Source organism: Mercenaria mercenaria, chromosome 17, assembly GCF_021730395.1.
Source record: "Mercenaria mercenaria strain notata chromosome 17, MADL_Memer_1, whole genome shotgun sequence".
Classification (NCBI taxonomy): domain Eukaryota; kingdom Metazoa; phylum Mollusca; class Bivalvia; order Venerida; family Veneridae; genus Mercenaria; species Mercenaria mercenaria.
In genome coordinates this window covers 52,072,958-52,081,191 of record NC_069377.1, presented here as the reverse complement: position 1 = coordinate 52,081,191, position 8,234 = coordinate 52,072,958, and the positions used below count along the sequence as shown (strand labels likewise).

General features: G+C 31.6%; 1 protein-coding gene across 1 annotated transcript in view; it reads left to right on the top strand.

Moving 5' to 3' along the window:
- Positions 1–3,586: 3,586 nt before the first annotated feature.
- The window catches only part of LOC123536832 (uncharacterized), a 40,027-nt gene continuing 35,379 nt past the window's right edge, over positions 3,587–8,234 (top strand). The window contains exon 1 of the mRNA XM_045320302.2: positions 3,587–3,909. The gene's annotated coding sequence lies outside the window, so the exon portion shown is untranslated. The remainder of the gene's footprint in view (positions 3,910–8,234) is intronic.

Below are 8,234 nucleotides of genomic sequence, written 5' to 3'. Positions count from 1 at the left end.
AATTATGAAACTGTTCTTTGATACACATATACAAACGAATCAAATGTTTGAGACGCAAAAATATTCTATATGTATTTTCAATACATGTCTTACCTGTCTTACCTGTCCTTTGTATTGTTCCAAGTCAGATACACGTCATAGTACAACCTGTCCATAAAACATCGAAATACTGCTGAAATGTTTCAAACAAAATGTTGAAAAGTAACGTTCAAAGAGTTTCAATTTTCTTTGTATTAAATTGTCTGCAGATAGAATATGCAAATAAACCGTTATCAATAAAATGTTAAAACATTTCAATCTTTTTGTGTACTGGTAATTTTCAAAGGTTTTAAAATTCTTTTAATATAGACTAGACATTACGCGATGTTGTTCCTTTCATTAAACATAATAAAAGTAAATATGTATAGATATCACCATTTTATGGAATTAACTTGAATATCTTGCAATTTTAATGTGTTTTTTTTCTAACTCTTTTATCATGAAAAGTATTAAAGTGGCATTATGCGCATCTTACAACACATAGTGTGTTTTTGGGTGTTATTTCATAAAAGCAATTTTCTGTTGCTGTGCATTCAAATGTGTTAAGTAAACGATAATGCCACATAAGTATTAGAAGTTGATGCTTTAGAAAAAAAGAAATCAGAAAAATAAAAGAACAGTTCTACTGTTAATCTCCTACGCAGCGATCTCTCTTACCTGTAGGTAGAGGTTTCTGAAGTGGAAGGGAAGCAACTCCTGCGTGCAGTTTGATTTTTTTGTCGAGCCCGTTTGCGGAAGCGAAGACATAGTTGTCCAAATGGCTGTTCGGTGTATGTGCGGGCGTGTGTGCGTGCGTCCGTGCGGATTTTTTTGTCCGGACCATAACTTGGACATGCATGGAGCAATCTCGTTTATATTTGGCATGAATGTTAACCTCAGCGAGACGGAGTGTGCGCTAACCGCAGGTTCCTATCTCAAAGGTCAAGGTCACACTTGGAGGTCAAAGGTTAAATTCAATAATAACTTTGTCCGGAGCATTTCTTCTTCATGCATGGAGGGATTTTGATGTAACTTGTCACAAATGTTCACAACCATGTGACGGAGTGTCATGCGCAAGAACCAAGAATTATTTCCCTTTGTTGTCACTTTTAATAGCTTATATAATAACTTTTTTATTACTGGTCGTAGGGAAATATCAAGACCACTTTTCTGTAGTACAATATGCATGTTACATCCGATTTTGAGGTGTATTTCGACCTATCTCTACTGGTAAGGATGTTTGTGTTGACTTGGATTTTTAAAAGATTTACTTTCCTTTGTTGTTACTATAAATAACTTATATTGTTACTTTTTGCAATCATTTTTTATTTGGCATAAATGTTTGCCTCAATGAGACAAGGTGTCATGTGCAACTCCTAGTCCTTTTGACAGCTAGCTAGCCCGACATGTTTCCCGTAGGCATCTAGTCTTAAAAACACTGCCCCAGTCAAACTAAGATGAATCATATTTGGAAAGTTATTATTTTGTACTGGTAACAGGAAGAGTTTGGTATATTGGGTTTAAAACTATTACTTCCTCCACCCTTTTTACACAGACATCTATTTCAGCTAGAGTTTTACTAGAAAAATGTGCAATATTCCACTTTAATCCGGGATTTTATAAAATGTAGTTATTACTACTTTGAAAACTTGAAGTTGTAAACGTCATGCGACAGACTTTTTGTTCAGTCCTCCATCTATTTGAACTGTCATAAGAGATATTCCGTTTCTGTATGTTCTGTTCCTGATTTTGACCTAATTTAAGTGTGGTCTTATCGATTTATTCTTGACATCAGTCAATTACTTATTTATTTGAATATGACCGTCTTGGTTCCGATTCCCTTACAGAATCTGTAGTGCTCCACATCCGTGATATCTGGAATCTTAGCTAAGATAATTAAAAGATAAACCCAATACAATTTCCTTGCCTATGTGTTTTATACTTGTTACTCTTCTGAATCCACTGAAATTATTATTAATTAGCACCCACTAGCGAAAAGGCATTAGTTTGATCCAAGTAAAAACCATAGTCTCCTCTAATTACGCTAAATCAATTAATTCTTATTTGAGTCCGATTCCGCGAGCTGTTACCTTTTACGGGTAATATGTACGAACGTATTAATGTGGGATGAGCGTATTAATATGGGAATGTTTAATCTATTCTCAAAGCGACTTAAGGCCTTAATTACACTAGACAGTGCCTTTGCAGGAAAAACAAGATGTTAAAGAGCTTTATACGAAAGATCTCACGATCACAGAGTCCATATTCATGTACCATGCTTTCACATCAAATCACGTAAAGCATAGCATTTCAAAAAAGAATACGTTATAATATTACACACTTACTGAGTGACTTGCGCATCAATAATAAAAAGCTATTACCCGAGACCCTTAAGGACCTTTTGAATGCAATATTGAACATTTATTGACTGGGAAACTATTCACTAAGTGTATTATGACATGTCACCAGATACAGATTTTCATTTTTATTTTATTCAAGCTTTAAACTATGGGCAGGTGATTTATAAAGGGAGTCAATAAAAGTTTGTTTTTTATTATGATTTGTAGCATAGATTCAATTTCTTCTATTTGACTTTACTGTTTACCTTCATGACATATGTCCCCTATGTATGTTGCTTTAAAATCATCGTAGAAAAAATCTAAACAAGTATAGGAATTTTATGTTAGAAGTAAAAAATCAGAAAGTACAAAATCATACAAAAAAGAAGAGAATTCTTTTGACGCTAATTCTGTTCCTAGCCTTTTTATATCGTTTTTTATATTGCTCTTTATCTCTTAATGTTCTTCGTTTACTTTTTATATTTTTTTATCTTTTCATATCTAAGTAGCTCGTAAAATTTCTATATTGTTCTTTAACCTTTTATATAGCTCTTTACTTTTATATTTATGTAGCAAATATCGTTTTTATATTGGTCTTTAACTTTTTGCATTGTTCTTTAACTTTTTGTATAGATTTCATGTTTTGTATTGTTCTTTAAATGTTTATCTTGCTCTTCACCTGATACGGAATGTTCTTGAATATAACCCTGCAAGGGTCTTTTAAGATGTTTGGTAATTCATACCTATACCTTTTTCCACCTTTAATTTGTTTTTTTTGGGCTTTCAATTCTAACACTACACGCTCCTTTATCTTTATTTCGGCTGACGATTTTCTAAACTGAATGAAAGGAAAGAAAGGTGGGCACTTACTTTTACTTTACTTTAGAATGAAACCAAATACAAATGCATTATATTTTCAATTTAATGATAGTTCTACGTGAATATATACAGCTATAAAACCATTTCAAACACTTTTGCTGCGTGTTACAAAGCTTCCTCGTCAGACCATTGTTTGATTTGATTGTTTTATATATCAAATATTCATGAAATTGGTTTTCTATGCAAACAAGCTTCAAACGTGCATCACTTTTGACACGCATGTTATTGCTACCTGAAGCGGTCGGGAATCTTAAATAAGCGAGTCAACACGTCATGTTGTAAATCTTATCTCTCTGTGAAACGAGAAAAAGCACACAGTAAAAGCACTATCGGAGTGCGTTTGTCTCCCAATCTTTGTCTGTACAAGTTTCCTTTAAAACAAAATTGGAGAAGCTTTTAACACAGGCCGCGTCGGTTTAACTGCCTTCGCCCGAGATATGACGAGAGGGCATAATTAATTTTCTAATTATATGTCCTCTTAGTTGCTTCCAGAATCAGTTGATGTAATTTTCAGAAGGAGCCCACGTGGGTTTACGACTCCGCCTTAATTGACAGTACGTCATTTTGCGATATGTTTTATCAGATATTTTGAAAACTTCATCTGCACACGACAACACAGTGACTAGAAGAACTGTCGGCATAATTTTCCTATAAACTGGATAATTTTAACCAGGTATGTTTTATTCGAATGTTTAAAAACGTAGTAAAAATTCAAGATTATAATGTCTTTTAATGAATTTATCAAAATGAATTTGAACAATACTACGGGCAAAAAATGTGTATTTATAAATTTTCTTTACATTAAAAATGATTTTTTTTAAAAAAGTGTTTGGTACTTTTTAACTCAAAAGACTGCTTATTTATTTCAAGATAATGAACCTATTTAGTATTTATATATTGTAACATAGCTTAGTCTTGAATGTTTAGTTATATATATATTTTTTGAACTTATGATTTTAAAAATTTCAAAATTTATTTATTCCTGATATTTCATTCAATAAGAACCTTTTCATGCTTTCGCAGTAAACCTGTATCTGAAAACATCTTTTATAAACACAGGTGACCGTCTTTCATAGTTAATGTCCAGTGAGTGTAACACACATATTGTGATTTTTTACATTAATAGTCTCATCTATTCTTGATATTTAAAAATTAAACAATTAAGATAGTGTTAACCTTTAAAAAATGAGTATAAGGGGAGTATTGAACTTATCAAATGAATATTGCAAAGAAAATAGGCTAGAAATATTTAAATAAGAACTTTTCTTGAATCAGAAAATCTACTAAATTCTCTGACAACAATGACAACTTGAGATCGTTTACTTTACTGTACATTATTTAGTACATTATTTGAACCTATGGCTCATTATTATTATTTCCTTTCATCTTGATTTTGGAAGTGTAAGAATTTTGGTTTTACCTTTCGTTGAAGTTTAAAGTCATACATAACAGAGACCAGTCAGGTATATGAAAAATAAAGGGAAGCGTACAGTTTGTATGTGTCATTTGTATTTGTTGATTTTCATAATGTCACGTGTTTGACACGTAAAGCTTAGATATATTTCAAATTTCTAATATTTTCTAAAATATCTGCACTAAAATAAATGAAAATTTTATGTGATTAATTGCTGCATCTGTCATTACGTTTGTTTTATAGTTTTTTATATTAATGGTTGCATATGGCATTACAATTGTCCTGTGTTCGTCTGAATTGCTGCATCTTGCATTGATGCTGTTTTATGGTTCTTTTCGTATTAATGACTGCATCTGGCATTATATTTCTTTTACAGTTCTTTTAAGGAATCCTACATATGTGTATAATGCCACTAAAAGTGTTGTTACACTGCTACAGTAAGATTACCAGCATTGAAAACTCCATACTTGCTTTAAAACTATCATATCTGCGGAAAGTATTTTAAAAAAATAAACGTACACATTTAAAAATTCTAACCAGTTACTTTTAAGGACATTTCCAGTAGTTTAACTGACTGCGCAACCTATTGCGCAGCTGTCGGTCCGTTACTTCTAATTACTACTTACGCAGAGATGGGATAGAACACTTGCGTTAGTGGAAACAAACTGTTTGTGAACATGTTTTTTTCGGTATAAACAAATTTAAGCAAATGCAGCGAAAATGAGGTGTGATTGCAAGCTTTTGGTAGTTTAGCCACAAAAAATACAATTACAGTTAAATTCTAATTTATGTTTAAGCATTGTGTCTTTTAAGAAACGTGCGTATTTGAAGATTTATCTGCTTCAAACACCCATGGAATGAAACAATGATAGCGGACAGTAGAATTATGACAGAATAAAAAGTCCGATGAAAATATGTATGATTAAAAATGTGTAGTTTTTGCTTCATATTTTTATATATCCGAGAAATTTTCTAAAAAAAAAAAAATTAAAAAATTAAAGATAACATTTTCATATATTTCATATTTTTTGCTTTTATAACAAATTATAATTATTTGTGTCAATTACGTAATATTCTACGTTATATAGTGAAAAATTGAAGAATATTAAACCAAATTGTCATGAAATTTATATGTATCAATTCTTGGCTCTCATATTTGAATACTAGTTTCAAACTGTCCGATGCATAACATAACAAGAGGGCCATGTCGGCCCTACATCGCTCACATAAGTGTAGTTGCTTATGTGTGTGTATTGGGGGAGGGGGGAGGTTAAGACGTTGGAGGAATGATGTGATATGACAATATAAAAGAACGAGATTTTTAGTTTCCATTTCATACATATGGGACCAAGTGACCACATCGCCTGGCTGCAATGTTTTTGATGTCTACAAACCTCTTAAAAGGTCGCCCAAGAAATATGACTACACCCCTGGAAGCCATGTTTTTGACGAATCAAATTAATTTGGACAACCTTGGTAGAGGGCCACACAAGAACTATTTCAAAATCGGGCAAGCAGTTTAGATTATAGAAAAACAGTAATAAATTCGGAAAACATGCATTTCTATTTTAACAATACTGAAGAATTTCATTAGAGCATTATTACATGCTATTTCTCAAGAAAAAGCTGCCTTTTTATATGAAAAAAAGTTGAAATTTCAGTTGATGGTAAATGGTACTGCAAGGTTAAATGAACGTACTTTTATTCAAATTGAGTGCGTGCTTAACTTACTTTACTGGTTAGCTAGAAACCTTTTAATCTATATTTTTTTAGATTAATTGCAGCTGTTGTTGTTTCCAATAAAAAAGTAATGCGTTTTGCATTAGACCATTTACCGTCTGAAACTTACTGGAAAGCAGCTGCCATTTCATACTTTGAGGGTTAAATTTGATCTGGTTCAATTAAGGAATGCCTACTGATTTTTCAATGCAGGGTGTATAAGGATGCCATGAGTTTGTCTATAAAATGAGTTTAATAATCTGCGTGTTTGGATTTATGGATGATTTATTTTTAAGTGAGTAACTCTGTTAGCATTTAACATGATAGCATGTAATATTTTTTACAGTGGTACCTAGATCATCATCTGTATGTTAAGATGTACAACAAACGTTCTTCAGAATCAGTAATTCCTGATAAAATATGACCTTCAATGTTAGCTGACCGATTAGCAATTTTGCTTAGTGTTTGTATTTACCATTTTAAATATTATTTACAACAAGTAAAAATTCACGGAGATGTTTTTAGAAAAGTCTGACTAAAATATACGTAAGAATATCAGAGTTTGTATTTGCAAAACAAATCCTGAAATAATCATTAACCATCTTTCCCCATATTGAGTAGTTAATTGAAAAAGATCAGTAGAGGTTGTGCTTCGATCCTGAAGTCAAGTTATAGAGTGAAAGCCAAACTTAAAAAGAAAACATACATACAAAAAACACAACAGCCAAAAAATCATGATACAATGTATTTAGGTTATAACTTTATCCAACTTTGGCAGATATTTAGTCTACAAATATTTTACAATTTGATTTACTGTTTATTGTATACCTATATGGTACATAACACATTAAATATAAAACACCATTCTATAGAATATGTATTGATTTCTTGCTTGTTAGACAATATAAAAGACAAACATCTACATTAATCCATTGACCATTAACTTATCTTGAAATGTAATAAAAACAAGTACAGTGTAATTGAACTAGATATAGACAGTCCCAGAGCGCGACGCTGGTAAAGCAATTTTGATCTGTTGATCTGGCACTGCTTTACCTTCATTACATTTTTATTTTCACTCATTGACAAGTAGACAGGCAATATCAAACTATAATGTAATAAAGAGACATACATAGCAATCAGAATGCGACTTAAGAAGTATTATAACTTTAAATAATAACATGATTTGTCTCCTAAAAATCATGTCTAAAGCACGGTTGAGAATGCCGTGCTTGAGGTAGATACCTGCACAACTAATTATACAAGCTATATTGGAGTTAACAACTCGGGTTGTTTGTTCTGTTATTTGTCTACGTCGTGAAAATGGACCTCGTTTCATTTTGCAATCGTCAGAAAATCATGTATTTGTGACAACCCTTAGAGAAATAAATTTTGCAAACGGAATGCCCAAATCAGCTCTTTGACATTAAGTCATATAAAAGAACATTTATGTACAAAATCAACTGTTATTTTTTATCTCGACTTAATTTACTGTTTCAGAAAATAATGAAATATCAAAGTGTACTGTGATTACTATCTATTGTAATTTCTCAGTTATTTTTATTCAGAAGGAGAGCATTACCTTCTTGACATTTAAAGTATACAAAAGTGCCAATAATTGGAGTTTCAGAACGGTTACCATGGTACCTTCTATTTAACAGTTTACTTAAGATAAAGCATATTTTACTTGAATATTAACATACATAATATCATTATTTCAACTTCATATCAATTTGTAACAAGGAAATTTGTATTTGCCGAAAGAACTTGTGTGACAAAAGTTCATACATCCACTTTGTTAAACTTCTTGGCTGATGCCGCTGACGATTGTTAACACAACATTTTCTGTTTAAATGTGACTAAAT